Source organism: Rousettus aegyptiacus, unplaced genomic scaffold (assembly GCF_014176215.1).
Source record: "Rousettus aegyptiacus isolate mRouAeg1 unplaced genomic scaffold, mRouAeg1.p scaffold_m13_p_2, whole genome shotgun sequence".
Taxonomy (NCBI): Eukaryota; Metazoa; Chordata; class Mammalia; order Chiroptera; family Pteropodidae; genus Rousettus; species Rousettus aegyptiacus.
The window spans coordinates 170,105,922-170,118,777 of NW_023416295.1; the positions used below are offsets into that span (position 1 = coordinate 170,105,922).

General features: G+C 46.6%; 1 protein-coding gene across 7 annotated transcripts in view; it reads right to left on the minus strand.

The window, feature by feature from the left end:
- PLA2G6 (phospholipase A2 group VI) overlaps positions 1-4,951 on the minus strand; it is a 51,361-nt gene extending 46,410 nt beyond the window's left edge. Inside the window, exon 1 of one of the 7 annotated variants that reach the window (XM_036237477.1) lies at positions 856-874. The gene's annotated coding sequence lies outside the window, so the exon portion shown is untranslated. Of the gene's footprint in view, positions 1-855; positions 917-942; positions 4,822-4,846 lie in introns of those variants that run through there. The other 6 variants (XM_016161747.2, XM_016161748.2, XM_016161749.2 and 3 more) reach the window with 6 other exon arrangements.
- Positions 4,952-12,856: the final 7,905 nt, after the last annotated feature.

Below are 12,856 nucleotides of genomic sequence, written 5' to 3' on the forward strand. Positions count from 1 at the left end.
GCCCTCCCCCGTTCCGGCCAGAGCCTCTGATTCGCCTTCAAGGCCCAGCTGCCCGCTCTGATCACTCAGAGCACTGGATCTGCCCCTCCTGCAACTCACACTACAGCCCTTTCCGTATATACACACGAGAGCCAGGTCCACCCTATGCATTACACCCTCTCTGTACAAATCGAACTCCCTGCTTCCACCTGTCCAGTGGCTCCCCGTCCATCACTTTCCAGAGAAAGAATGCGAGCTGCCACGTGAGCTGGCCCGGTCCATCCCTCCAGCCCGCCGCCTCCAGCCATGCCGCACCACTGAAACCTCCTGGGCTGCTCCGCACTCGGGCCTCAGTGTCCCTGCACACACGCCACCCCCTTCTCCCCTCCACTGTCCTCTCAGTCCCGTCCTCCTTATCTAGGAGGATGCTCTCAATAAAGGACTGCTGGACCAATAAATAAAGCCTTCTCGTCCTTCAAGACACGGTCCACACGCCGCCTCCGCTAAGAAGCATACCCTGTGTCTCTCTTCCTCTCGGCCCTAGGTGTCTGTGCTCCCTTCTCTGTACCCTCCACCACCCAGCGCACACCCCCACTGCAGCACTTACCCTGTGATGACGAGGATGGGTCAGTGGGTTTGGGCTGCCCGCCTCCCCCACCTTTTGTTTATCCAAGCACCTAGCGTGTCCTTGACTCATAGTGGGTATTTAATAAATGTTTAAATGAGAACAAGTAAATGAACCACTGGAAGCCCGTGGGGCCAGCACCTCTGAGGCACCCCCTCCCTCCTCTCTAATGCCCTTGTGGGGGCGGCAGACCACACACCCTATTTCCCACCCACTCATCACCACAATGGAAAAGCTCAGGGGGCGCTCACCCCTATGCCAGGAAAACCTTTATCAGGCACCTGCTGGGCTCCGGGAGTGGCACTGAGCTTTAGTCTGGAATGTTCAGCTTTATATACCATATATATTCATGCTCCAAACAGGAAAACTCTTCAAGCGTCTGCTTCCTTCTTGAAAAAGCCTAGCCGGAGGGGCAGGACGGCTGCCTGGGAGGTGCGTAACAGGATCCACAGGCAGCCGGGCCAGGAAGCTGACCTCACAGCACTGGCCACGTGGGGATTCTGGGAGCACACGCGGAGCAGATCGTGCTGGAAATCAGGCCTCATGAGCCCTGGCTGCTTAGGACAAGATGTCCCATGCTTGGAACAATGGGCACAGGACAGCGCCTGTGCAGCCAAAGTCTCTCCCCAAGTCCACTGTCCTGGCAGGATTGGCGGAGAACACAGAGCCTGATCAGAGCGCCGAGCCTGTGCTGACCACATGGACTTCCTTCCTGAGCCTCTCAGCACGTGAGCAAACCTCTGCACACAGTCCCACATCTTCTCACAAGGCCACCAGGTTTTACGATTGGCAGAGGGTTTTCATATTAGCTGCCCTGAAGCTCACAAATGCCCATCAAATAAAGGTGCGTTGTGAGGAATATGGGGAAACTGAGGCCGTGCGAGAGGAAATGGCAGGTGTTGCTTGGCAGCTGGACTCAAGTTTTCTTCCTCAGACTCCTGAACCGCACTGAGCAGAGGGACTGCATATAGCAGGCACTTAATTCGTGCATGAGTTAAGACTGAACGGAAGTAGGGGTCAAGTTGAATGTCATTTCACCTTCCATCTGGACCTCCAAGGTTGCCTTCAAAACAAAATGTTGCTCTAAATGTGCACTCTGACCCAGCTTGTCCCTCACTTTCCTAGGCGGGTGAGGAATGGGGTAGAGCTCGTTCCGCCACCCTACAACCCAACAACACTGCTACATTCATCCAACATCCACTAAGCGCCAGGCACCTCCCAAAGTCTTTAAGGTAATTGTCATATTCAATCCTCAAGACACGCATGAGAAGGTATACTTCTCCCATATTGCACCCAGGAAACCGAGGCACAGGAGGTTATGTAACTTCCCAGATCTGAACCCAATTAGTTGGAACCCTGAGCACCAGCTTGTCACCCTCAGACTGCCTTCAGGAGAAAGTCTGAATGGAGAGTGGCTGAATGAGGCTTGATTTTCAGTCTCCTGTCCTCCAGAAGGTAAAGCCCTCATCTAAAACTGCAGCCCTTCATATGAGCCAGAAGAAAATGGTCTTTCAAAAAAGGACAAGGTATCTCTTTCATTCACTCAGCTCAGCTGAAAGCAAACTTCCCCCGAAGTATTGCTGGAGTCCCCAAAGACAGGAGACACTCATAACTTTGGGCTGGTGGCATCGTACAGGTGGTCCATTTTATGGTTCACTCTATAAATACTTATTAAGGACCTACTCTATGTCAGGCATTGTTCTAACTGCCGAGAACACATTGGTGAACAAAACGGACAAAAATCCCTGCCCTCTTAAAACCTATACTTTAGAGAGGGCTATAAATAATGAAGATAAACGAGCAAAATATATACATAGGTTTTAGATAATGATTAGTTGCTAAGAAGAAAAATAAACCAGAAAAGGAAGATAGGAAGTGTCCAGATAGAGACTGAAATTTTAGATAGGGTGAACAGGGAAGTCCTCACCAAGAACTTGACCTTGAATAAGGACTTAAAGGAAATGAAGGCAAAAGTCATATAGATATCTAGGTGAAGAGTTTTCCAGGTGGAGGGGACAATAAGTGCAAAGGCCCTGGGGCTGGAGCGTGTCTGATGAGTTCTAGGAACAGCAAGGAAGCTGTTCCATGAGGTCAGAGAGACAACGAGGCCAGGAAGGCACAGTGAGAGAAGCCACTGCAGGGCTTGGAGCAAAGGGAGTGACATGTTAACAGATAACTCTGGTTATTTGTGGAGTGTATAGGCATCCAAGATAATCTCACAGCTTTGGCCTGAACGACTGAAAGCATACTGCCATTTCCTAAAGATGGGAAAGTGAGTGGGAAGGAGGGTGGGGAAAGAATGAAGTGGATATCAAGAGCTTAATTCTAAGAACTTTATGTTTGAACTGCCTAAGTTTCAGGTGTTAAGTGGACAACTAGACATGTGAGTCTATCATTAAGAGAAAAGGTCTGGACTGGATGAGACTGGAGATAAAAATTTGAGAGTCGTCAGGATAGAGACGGTGCTTAAGGCTATGAGACTGGATGAGATCACCAAAAAAATAACGATGGACAGAAAAAAAAGAAGTTGTGTAAGGCATAGATCTGTTAAAATGGTCTCCTAGGCACCACCCTCTACAAAGTGAAGCTGGTAACACAGGCATCTTCTTCACTACAGCTCATATGTAGACACACACACACACACACTCACACACAGACACACACACTCCTCCTTTATTACTGATGTCATTCTGCCCAGTGAGAAGGAAATTCCCTTTTAGGGATACCGTCATTGAACAAGAAAGTAACCAACGGAAGGGAGAAGCACTAAGACACAGTAGTGACCTTTACACAGCAGGACAGTCATACAGGCTCTAGTGTTATCAAGTAGTTTTCAGATTCCAGCTCCAACCTGCATCAATTGTTGTGACCTCAGGCAACTCACTTGCCCTCTCTTCCTTGTGTTAAATGGCAGTAACACTGGCTACATCAAAGATAGTTTAGAACATAATAAATAGTCCATTCATATCCGTTAAATAAATGAGAATGAATGGTAAGGGTAACATATAACAGCTGATTCATAGTGAATGATCAATAAATACTGCCAAATGCTAAGTGAAAGACAATGTGCCTTCTACTTGTCTTTGTCTCCTCATTCTGTTCATTCTATCTCTTTCCCTTTCCTGCCTATGACACAATAGCAAAACTATATATTTGTACAGGATTATACTGGTTACAAAGCTTTGCCTTCTACATTATCTCAAAATTTGAACCTCACAGCAGCCTTATGAGGGCAGGAAATATGAACCCATCACAGATGAGGAAACTGAGACTTGGATGGAAAATAGCCTCTGAACTCCAGGAACATTTTGAGGCACAGACAGTAATAAAAACACTGCATTTAGCACAAGGGCGGAGCATCTGTGTTGCCAAACCAAACCTGCCTAACATCCTGTTGGACGGGTAAGAGGCAGGTGAGGGAAAGACACAGAAGCTTAGGAGCTTATGGAAAGGGAAGGTATTTGTCTGGTAGTCCATTAAAAAACTGGGCACAGATCCCTGAGCCCTGCGCCCTCCCTGTCCCATACCCACGGGCCTGCCCATCCTGGTCACATGGTCACATGGGTGACACGCACACCGCCACCAACTTCTAGGCCATCTGTGGGAGCAGGAGGTGAATAGAAGATTGGGGCGTTGAGAGACTCTGGGGTGAGGAAGCTATGGAGAAAGAGGAAGTGGGAGAGTAGGCATGGGTGAAATCTGGAAGTCCATGAGACAAGAATCAGGGAGAAGCAGGGAGTTAGAAAAGGGGAAGCGTAAAATGGAGAACAGGGGAGACACATGGAGGCGAAGTGGGGATCAAATGGGAATACACAGAGGCAGAAAAATTGAGATCACTTAGAAAAAAACAGGAAGGACGCTGGGGACAATCGGTGGGGCCAGAGTGAAAGCTGGGGACACTGAGAGATGGGGGAAGAGAGAGAGGAGTTGATTCATGAAGTTAGGGATAGACGGGGGAGACAGACAGGGGAGACTGGGGTACTGATGGGGAACTCTGGGTCGAAGCTGGGGTCCGGGGGGGGGGGGCGGCACGGGATGGGAGTTGGGGACACTGGGGAGCGGTCAAAGGGCGGAACGTGGGATTACTCAGGAATCACACAAGGGTCAATGGACGACATGCCTCAGGATCAGGGAACACGGGGTAGGTGCGAAGAAGGCATCAGGTGAAGATCATGATGTCTGGGGCGCAGAGGCAGTTTGGGAGGGCCCCCCAGGCCCCGCCTTCCCTGCGTCGTCACTCACCTCGGCTTACTCAGCACTTCTACTTCCTTCTACTTCCGCAAACAAACGAGCTCCGGGGCTCTTGACGGCCCGACCGCTGCTCTCCGCCAATCACCGAAGGCCGTGCCTACCTGCGGCCCCGCCCCCGCGCCGCAATCGCTGCGCGCGCGGAAGGCGGGGGCGGGGCTCCGCCACCTTTTCTAACCGCCCAATGGCAGGGGCTCCGATCGCCGAGCGAGACCGGGCTGTGGGATGCAGCCAATCTTCGCCCGCGGAGCGCGGCGCTGTCTGTGCGTGGCGGAAGGACCACGTGACGGCTTTCGGCCGACATGTTGATGAGAGGCAGAACTCCTAACCTTTTTCCCCCCTCTCTTCCTCTTTAAAAGATGGGAGGTCTGAAGTCTGACCCTACTGTTAATAATGGCTCATAAAGATAAAACTAAAACCAACAAAGACAGAAGACATAACAGGGAGGAACCTGCTTTGATTTTGCCAGGTATCCCCTAAGCTAGGGTTGCCAGATTTCGAAAATAAAAACGGAGATGCCCAGTTAAATTCTGCCCGTTTAAAATTGAATTTCAGTTGAACAATCAATATTTTTTTTAGTTTAAGCAAAAAATACTAAGTATAGTTACGCTAAAAAAAAAAAAAAAATTACTCATTGTTATCAGGCAGCCCTACCCCAAGCCAATCTCGAGCTAGCTTAGCACTTTTTGTAGAAACTTAGGCAAATGACTTGATCTCTGAACTTGTCTGAGAAGTGAGCACAGTAAAACCTCCCAGGGTTGTTATGACGGCAACGATAAAATAGTTCCTGCTCCCACATAGTGAGATTTCAATAAATGGTGGTTGTTATGATTAGTAATACTGAGAATGAGGTAGGCTAGAAAGAGGGGAGGGCTTCCGCTTCTGATTGAGCAGATCATGTTCCCTCTCCAGCTGACCCGGCTTGGTCAAACAACTGTTATTCCCTAATGATCCCCCAACCCTAGGTCTAGATGGATTCTTGAAACTGTGCTCTGTCCACGTGAGAAGTGTATTAGTCCCCAGACTGGGGACAGTCAGTGCAACTGGAGCAAGGTTTAGTTAAGAATCTAGATGGGTTAATAGAATAACCATAGTAACTAATGTTTGTACAGAGCTTTACCAGTTAGTTACAAAGTAACCGGACTTCACATCCATCATTGTTGGGTTGAGTTACTCTTGTCAGCATTTTGCAGATGTTGACATAAGAAACGTCCACACCTTTAGACAAAATTTTAAGTGTTTGTTTGAACCAAGCTGATGACATATGCTGAAGAGCAAGACATTAAATACTCTCAAGAATAACAGTTTTGCAGTTTCTTTTATGCATTTGATATTAAGGAGGAACCCGAAGAAAGATTAGAGAAAATAAAGTGGGGATTCAATTACAAAATAGTTAGGGTTATGTGCTCTCTTGAGGATTAATACTCCCTTCTAGGGGTTTTACTTCTGATATTTCAAAGGTGTGTTACCTAGATGCACAAGAACAATAGACAGGGCTGGCTTAAAACCTTTCACCAGAGAAGTTATATAGGCACGGAGCATGATGACCCACTATGACCTGCCCATTTAGAAATTTATGATCTGATCACCCTATGAGGTTATTTTTTATGAAACTTTGTTTTTTCATCCGCACGGATGAGGAAACTATCTCTTTAAACTAATGAAAATTTTACTCGAGAGTTTCAGCTTGGAGTGGAGAGAATGGGATAAAGATTCAGAATTCTCAATGAAAATATCTTGCCCTACACACCCATAACAAGTGAAGTTAGGGCAACAGTTATCAGGGAGCTTGAAAGAGGCCAGGCATTCCACCCACTACTGAGCAGTCAGATATAAGACAATGCGTAGGTTCAACAGAGCGAGTCCCATTTTCCAGCAAACACCCACCTTTCATGTTCAAGGTGTGTCTACAAGACAAGTTTGTCAATACAGATACACAACTGAATCTGAAATACAGAGAAAGCCAAGAGAGGCTGGATCAATTGTTAGACACACTCAAAGATCCATGGAAGAAATTAATTAAATATAATTTCAGGGCCTAATGAAGTTGAGGAGCCCTCCCTTGGGTGTATCTGGTGAAAACTGTTAAATGAGTAGATAAAGCAAGCGACAAAGTACAGCGGGTTACTAGGTAGCATTGAATGAGCAAGCAAGGAAAGGGAGAGGCAAGTAAGCACATGAGAATACGTTCCGTTGGGTTTTTACTGGATTTTGCGTTGGAGCAATTCAAATCAAAGGGTTTTTCTTGAGGGGCTGTGCTGGGACTTGCAGCTCCAGACACCCTGAAGCAAGGTATCTATCTGCCTTCTAGGAGCCCGGAATCCGGAGGTTCAGACTAGACCAAGTCCCTTTCCTCAAAAAGTTACATGGGAATTTAACTAATACGCTAACTGCAAGTTTACACTCTTTCCTTGTTTGATCATCATAAGAACCCTGAGAAGTAGTACCATTATCCCCACTTTGTAGATGAAGAAACCAAGGTCGTGCGACAAGAGATGATCCCCAATATCACAGGGCAGAACCAGAACCAGGACCTGTCTTGTCTTTTCTTTCCCTAAATTAGAAAGTTTGGCAATGTTCTTGGTGCTGATGAAACCACAGTGAACAAAATAGATAAAAGTCCCCGCTGTCATGGTACTCACAGTCTAGTGGGGACGACAGATGATAAACAAGACAGAGAAGTCAAATTTAGACTATGTTTTGCTAAGTCTGAGAGCAACACAGAGTCTGGGAGATCAGTAAGGAGGCTATTGCAGAAATCCAAGTGAGAGACCACGGTATGACCATCACGTCATTTAATCATCACAACTGTAGAATCATTACAGATGGGGTTTGTATTACAATAAAATGTGTAAGGTATGGAGGGCATTGTCTGAAGGGATTGTTGAACTCTGTCCTGTAGGAAGCTTTCGGAAATGACTCTTGAGCAGGGGTGGGCAAACTATACCACCTGTTTCTATAAACAAAATTTTATTGGAACATAGTCACACCATTTGTGGACATATGTCTTCGCTTTCTACAATGACAGAGTTGAGAAACTGTGACAGAAGCCATATGGTTCACAAAGCCTGAAAAATTTTCTATCTGACCCTTTACAGAAAAAACTTTACCTACCCCTACCCCTGTTCCTAAGTTGGGTTTCATAGGTAGAATAGGCGTTTGCCAGCTAGATTAGGAAAGTAAGAACATTCCAGGTGGAAAGAACCATATGGAAAAGGTCAACATCATGAGATTGTGTAGATTGTTTGGGGAAATGCAAAAGGTTGAGCATTGCTGGAACCTGGCGTATGAGCAGGTGAGCAGGCAGGTGAGCTGCAGAGCCCAAACATGAAGGGTCTCAAGTGCCAGGCTGAGGGTGAGGACCTTGCCCTGCAGGTAGTGGGAGTCCCAGACAGGTTAAAAGCAGGAAAGCGATGTGGAAAAAATCTCTCTGCTGCTGTGGGAGAGGTGCCTGAAGGGCACAGAGTTCACGAGGCACCTGGGTACTCATTACACTAATTATGTAGCTTCTGACTTGAGGGGCCATTGGGTCTTGTGCCCTCCTCTGGAAGGAAATGAGTGCAGGTGACCTCGGGCTGTGAGGCAGCAGCCACATGTTCCCATCCCAAGGGAGAAAGCCAGTCCTGACCAGTAAAGGCAGGATTTTCCCAGCTCAGGGGCTCACAGGACAGACTGGCCTGAGGAGAGGCTAGTGCTCAGGGCCAGGAGGTCAGGTAGCTTTGCTATAAACTGGCCTGAACCTGGGTCCTGAAGGATGGTGTGGGTTTAGAAAGGCCGAGGGGAGAGTATTTCAGGGACACGTGCCAATGATCACACAGAGTCTGGCCTCTCAAGATAGGAGCCCAATGTGGGGTTCGTGGGAGGTCAGAGTGTGCAAGGCCCTCACCCCTTTATTCTTGCTCCTGGGCTTCCCATTGGTCACTTCAGTTTCTTCAGCCAGTAATTGTGAAGTACCCACTATGTGTATGGCCTCATTCTTGGTGGTATGGGGACACGAAAGAGATCTCTATTCCTGTCCTTAGAGTTCACAGTTTAATACAAACTTGCCTCAAATGCCCAGACAATTGTTTATCGTTTAAAAGCCCTGGGATATAAGCCAAATACAATTTTCCTGAAGAAATCATGAAATTACAGTGGATCATGTCCCTCCGTCTTACGGGATAGGCTAGGGAATGCTGTAGTAACAATCAACCCATAATCTTGTTGGCTTAATACAAGTTACTGTCTTGGTTCACACTATCTGTCCAATGTAGGAAGGGGTAAGGGTCTGTTTACCGAAGTCACTCAGGACCCAAGCCGAGGGGGCTTTCCTCAACATCAGCTTCTATGATCATTGTGGCAGGAGATCAGCACATTGTGAATCAGGCCCCAGCTCTTAAAGGTACTGCTCAGAGGTAACATGTGACTTCTGCTCACATTTCATTGGCCAGAGCATGCCACATGGCCATACCCAAATTCAAGGGAGATGGGAAATGCAGTCCTACCATGTGGCCAGAAGGAAAGGAACCAGAATAGTTGTGAATATCCTAAACGACTTCTGTAGTGATGGACCAGACAAAAATGTGTTATTCATGATGACAGAAACATCTGTGCTTAATCAGCTGCAAAATCATATGCCCAGTCTTCAGCGTAAAGTTTTCTAAAGTGTATATATATTAATTTAATATGGCAACACAATAATATTTTTAGAGATTCCCAGAAGAGGGAACTAAGTGGGGCAAGCTTCTATGGGATCAAGAAGAAGGAGATTAGAATAAATCAGGACTCTCTTGATTTTAAGCGACAGAAACTCAACTCAAATTAATATAAGTGATGGGAAAGTAATCAGAGAATCTCCCAGAATTCAAGGAAAAGATGCCTAGCTAAATGCTAGAGGGGCCTCAGATTGAACCAGGCCCTCCCTGGCCTCTGCCTTTCAGCACATCTACCTCATTCTCTTCTCTGCGTCCTTCTGCCCAGGAATGAGGAATGCAGCTCCCATGCTACCCACAGCTTTCACTGTTGGAAATAGACTGGCCTTCTTCCCTTAGTTCCTGGAAAGGACTCTGAGTGGGCCAACTTTGGTTGCTTTCCCCGAGCCAATCAGCTCTGGCCAGGAGTTGGGAGCTATGACTGACTCCTGGCACAATCAGCTCTGGCAGCCCCCACTGTAGCTGGGCAGAGGCAGAGTTATCAAAAGGGAGAGAGCATGGCCCCTGAATCAGACAGGCCTGAGTTCAAGTCTTGCCCTGCCAGGAACTAGCTGTGTGATATTGGACAAGTTCCTCACATCTCAGACTCTCAATATCCCCGCCCCCCCTGCATATGGCGATGATAATATCTAACTCCTAAGACAGTGGGAGAGGATTAAGGGTCGTTGACACACCACACCCAGCAAGCAGGTGTGCTCCCTGGGCAGTTGGTGAACCCATAATTTGTCCTAAGCTTTACAGTGGGGCTGATCATATGTGTACCACCACTCAGCAGGGAAGGCTTTGTGAGAAAGTTGAGTGATAAATGAACAAATCTTTTTTTTTTTAATGGTTTGTTTATTTAGCAGTGAGAGAAAAGAGCCAGGAAAATATATACCATGCAAATAGGTCTTAGGACCTTCGCGCAGTGCCTGGCACATGGGAAGCATCTCATAAACACAATAATAGTAATAAGCAGTAATAAACAACTGGCAGGAGGCGTGTGATGGTTGGGAACGCCCAGAACAAGGTAAAGTGCCAGAAGGTACTGAAAGAGGTCCCTTGACATTACATGCACCTAGCAGATGGATCCACAGGAAATGTAGGACCTGGCCCATCTGACGGAGAGCTGTCCTGCTGAGATGGGCAGGTAAGTCCCGAGGATCCAGGGATGGGAGCTCATGGAGGCTCAGAAATCAAATCTCAAGGCAGGAAGGGCCTCCAGAGAACACCCAATGGAGAAATTGTAAAGCCAGCCCTGGTCTCCTCTGCCGCAGCCCAGCTTCTTTCTAGTTGTCTCACATGTGGGATGCACTGCAGAGTCAACTTTCAGTTGAAGAAAGTTTACTGTGGTTTGAGGTTGTTTAAAAACCACCGACCTAATCCTACACTCTTACTGCTGGTGGGGAAACTGAGGCCGGAGTAAGGGAAGCCCCACATTGGTGCAGCCTAAGCTGCAGATTCTAACTTGGGCCAAGCTTGTTGCTGTCACTGAGCACCCGCTATTGGGCAAGACACATACTGTGGGCCGGGTTACTGCAGGGATGTGCTGGTGTGCTGTCTGCTGTTTGGGACTCCCAAGCAGGTGGACAGGGACCAGCTGAGCCAGTTAGAGTCATGCTGGACTGTGCTGGCAGAGGGCCGCTCCTCCCCAGAAACTGGCAACAATGCCCCTCCCTGTGGCTGGAGGTGGAGTCAGTAGGAGGTGAGGTCATCACTGGCTTTGTGTCTCTCACCAGAGAGCAGCAGATTTCTCAGAGGGCGTGTCCTAGGAGACTCCAGACAACTCATCTCTCTCCAATTCAATATTTATTGATCTTTTATTCATCCTAGGCACTGTGCCAAATGCTTATAAGTGAGAACACATTAAATTGTTTCACCATCCATAAAGCAGGCATCGTTAGTAAGTGCAATTTACAAAGTAGGAGACTGTGTGGGGAGAAATTAAGACACTCAGCAGGTGAGGGGTAGGGACAGGATTTGAGCCCACAGGCTAACTTGAGAGGTGAAAAAAAAAACGACTTTCTATTTAACACAAAAGTTGCAGGAATAATAGAGAATTTCTGTATGTTTTCCCAGATTTCCCGATTGTTAATATTTTTATCATATTTTCCTTATAATCATCTATCCATCTAATATCTATCTATCTATCTAGCTACCTAGCTAGCTATCTTGTTCTAAAACATTTGAGATTAAATTGAAGACACGATGACCCTTTACCTCTAAATACTCTGGTGTATATTTTCTGAAATCAAGAACATTATCTTACGTGACTACCGGCCAATGATTAAAGTCAGAAAATGAACATCGATATGATCCTGTTATCTAACCCACAAAACTTATTTGGATTTTTCCAATTATCCTAAGGCAAAAGGAGACCCTGGATCACACATTGCAGTTAGTCCTCATGTCTCCTTAGACCCCTTTAATCTGGATCAGTTCCCCAGCCTTTGTCTTTCACCATCTTGCCATTTTTTTTAAGCCTACAGTCAGGTAACTTTGTAGATCTTCTCTCAGTTTTCTTGCGATTAGATTCCTTGTATACATCTTTGGCAGGAATACCAACGGAGGTGATGCTGTGTCCTTCTTAGGGCATCATTTAGGAGAAACGTATGTCAATTTGTCCAATCAGTGGTGATAATTAACTCTGATCATTTAGCGATGGCGGTATCTGCCAGGTTTCTCCACTGCAGAGTTACTACCTTTCCTTTTGTAATTAATAATTGTCTGTGGGGAAATACTTTGAAACTATAGAAATATATTTCTCATCAAACTTTCACATCCATTGATGATTCTTGTTGGAATCTATTATTACTATGGTGGTTGCCTAATGATCATTTTCTAACTCCATCATTCCTTCCTCTGGAAGGAGGAGCTTTCCTTATTCATTCATTCATTCATTCATTCATTCATATTAGTGTGGACTCATGGTTTCTTCTTTTATTCAGTAGGTTATAATCTGTCATTACTATTATTTCTTTTGATGCTCAAATTGTCCTAGATTTGGCCAGTAGGCACCCCCTTTAAGCCAGAGAGCTCCCACTTTCAAATATAACGTTGCACCATGTTTCTTGACCTTGACTAAAAAGGGAGTCACATCTTTGGGGAACAGTCCCTGCTGTATGGATACTGAAGCGCTGACCCCCTGATGTGGGCAGCTTGGGAATGGGAGCAGAGGATTTAGGCAGCATGGTGTCCAGGAATGTTGTGTGGTCCACTGGGGATTAGTTCACTAGTCAAGCACCTACTATGGCCTTGGCTCTTGAGAAGCCCATAGAACATGGGCGAAGGGGGGGGGGGGTAGAGGATATCAACAATCCCAATTGTACAATTT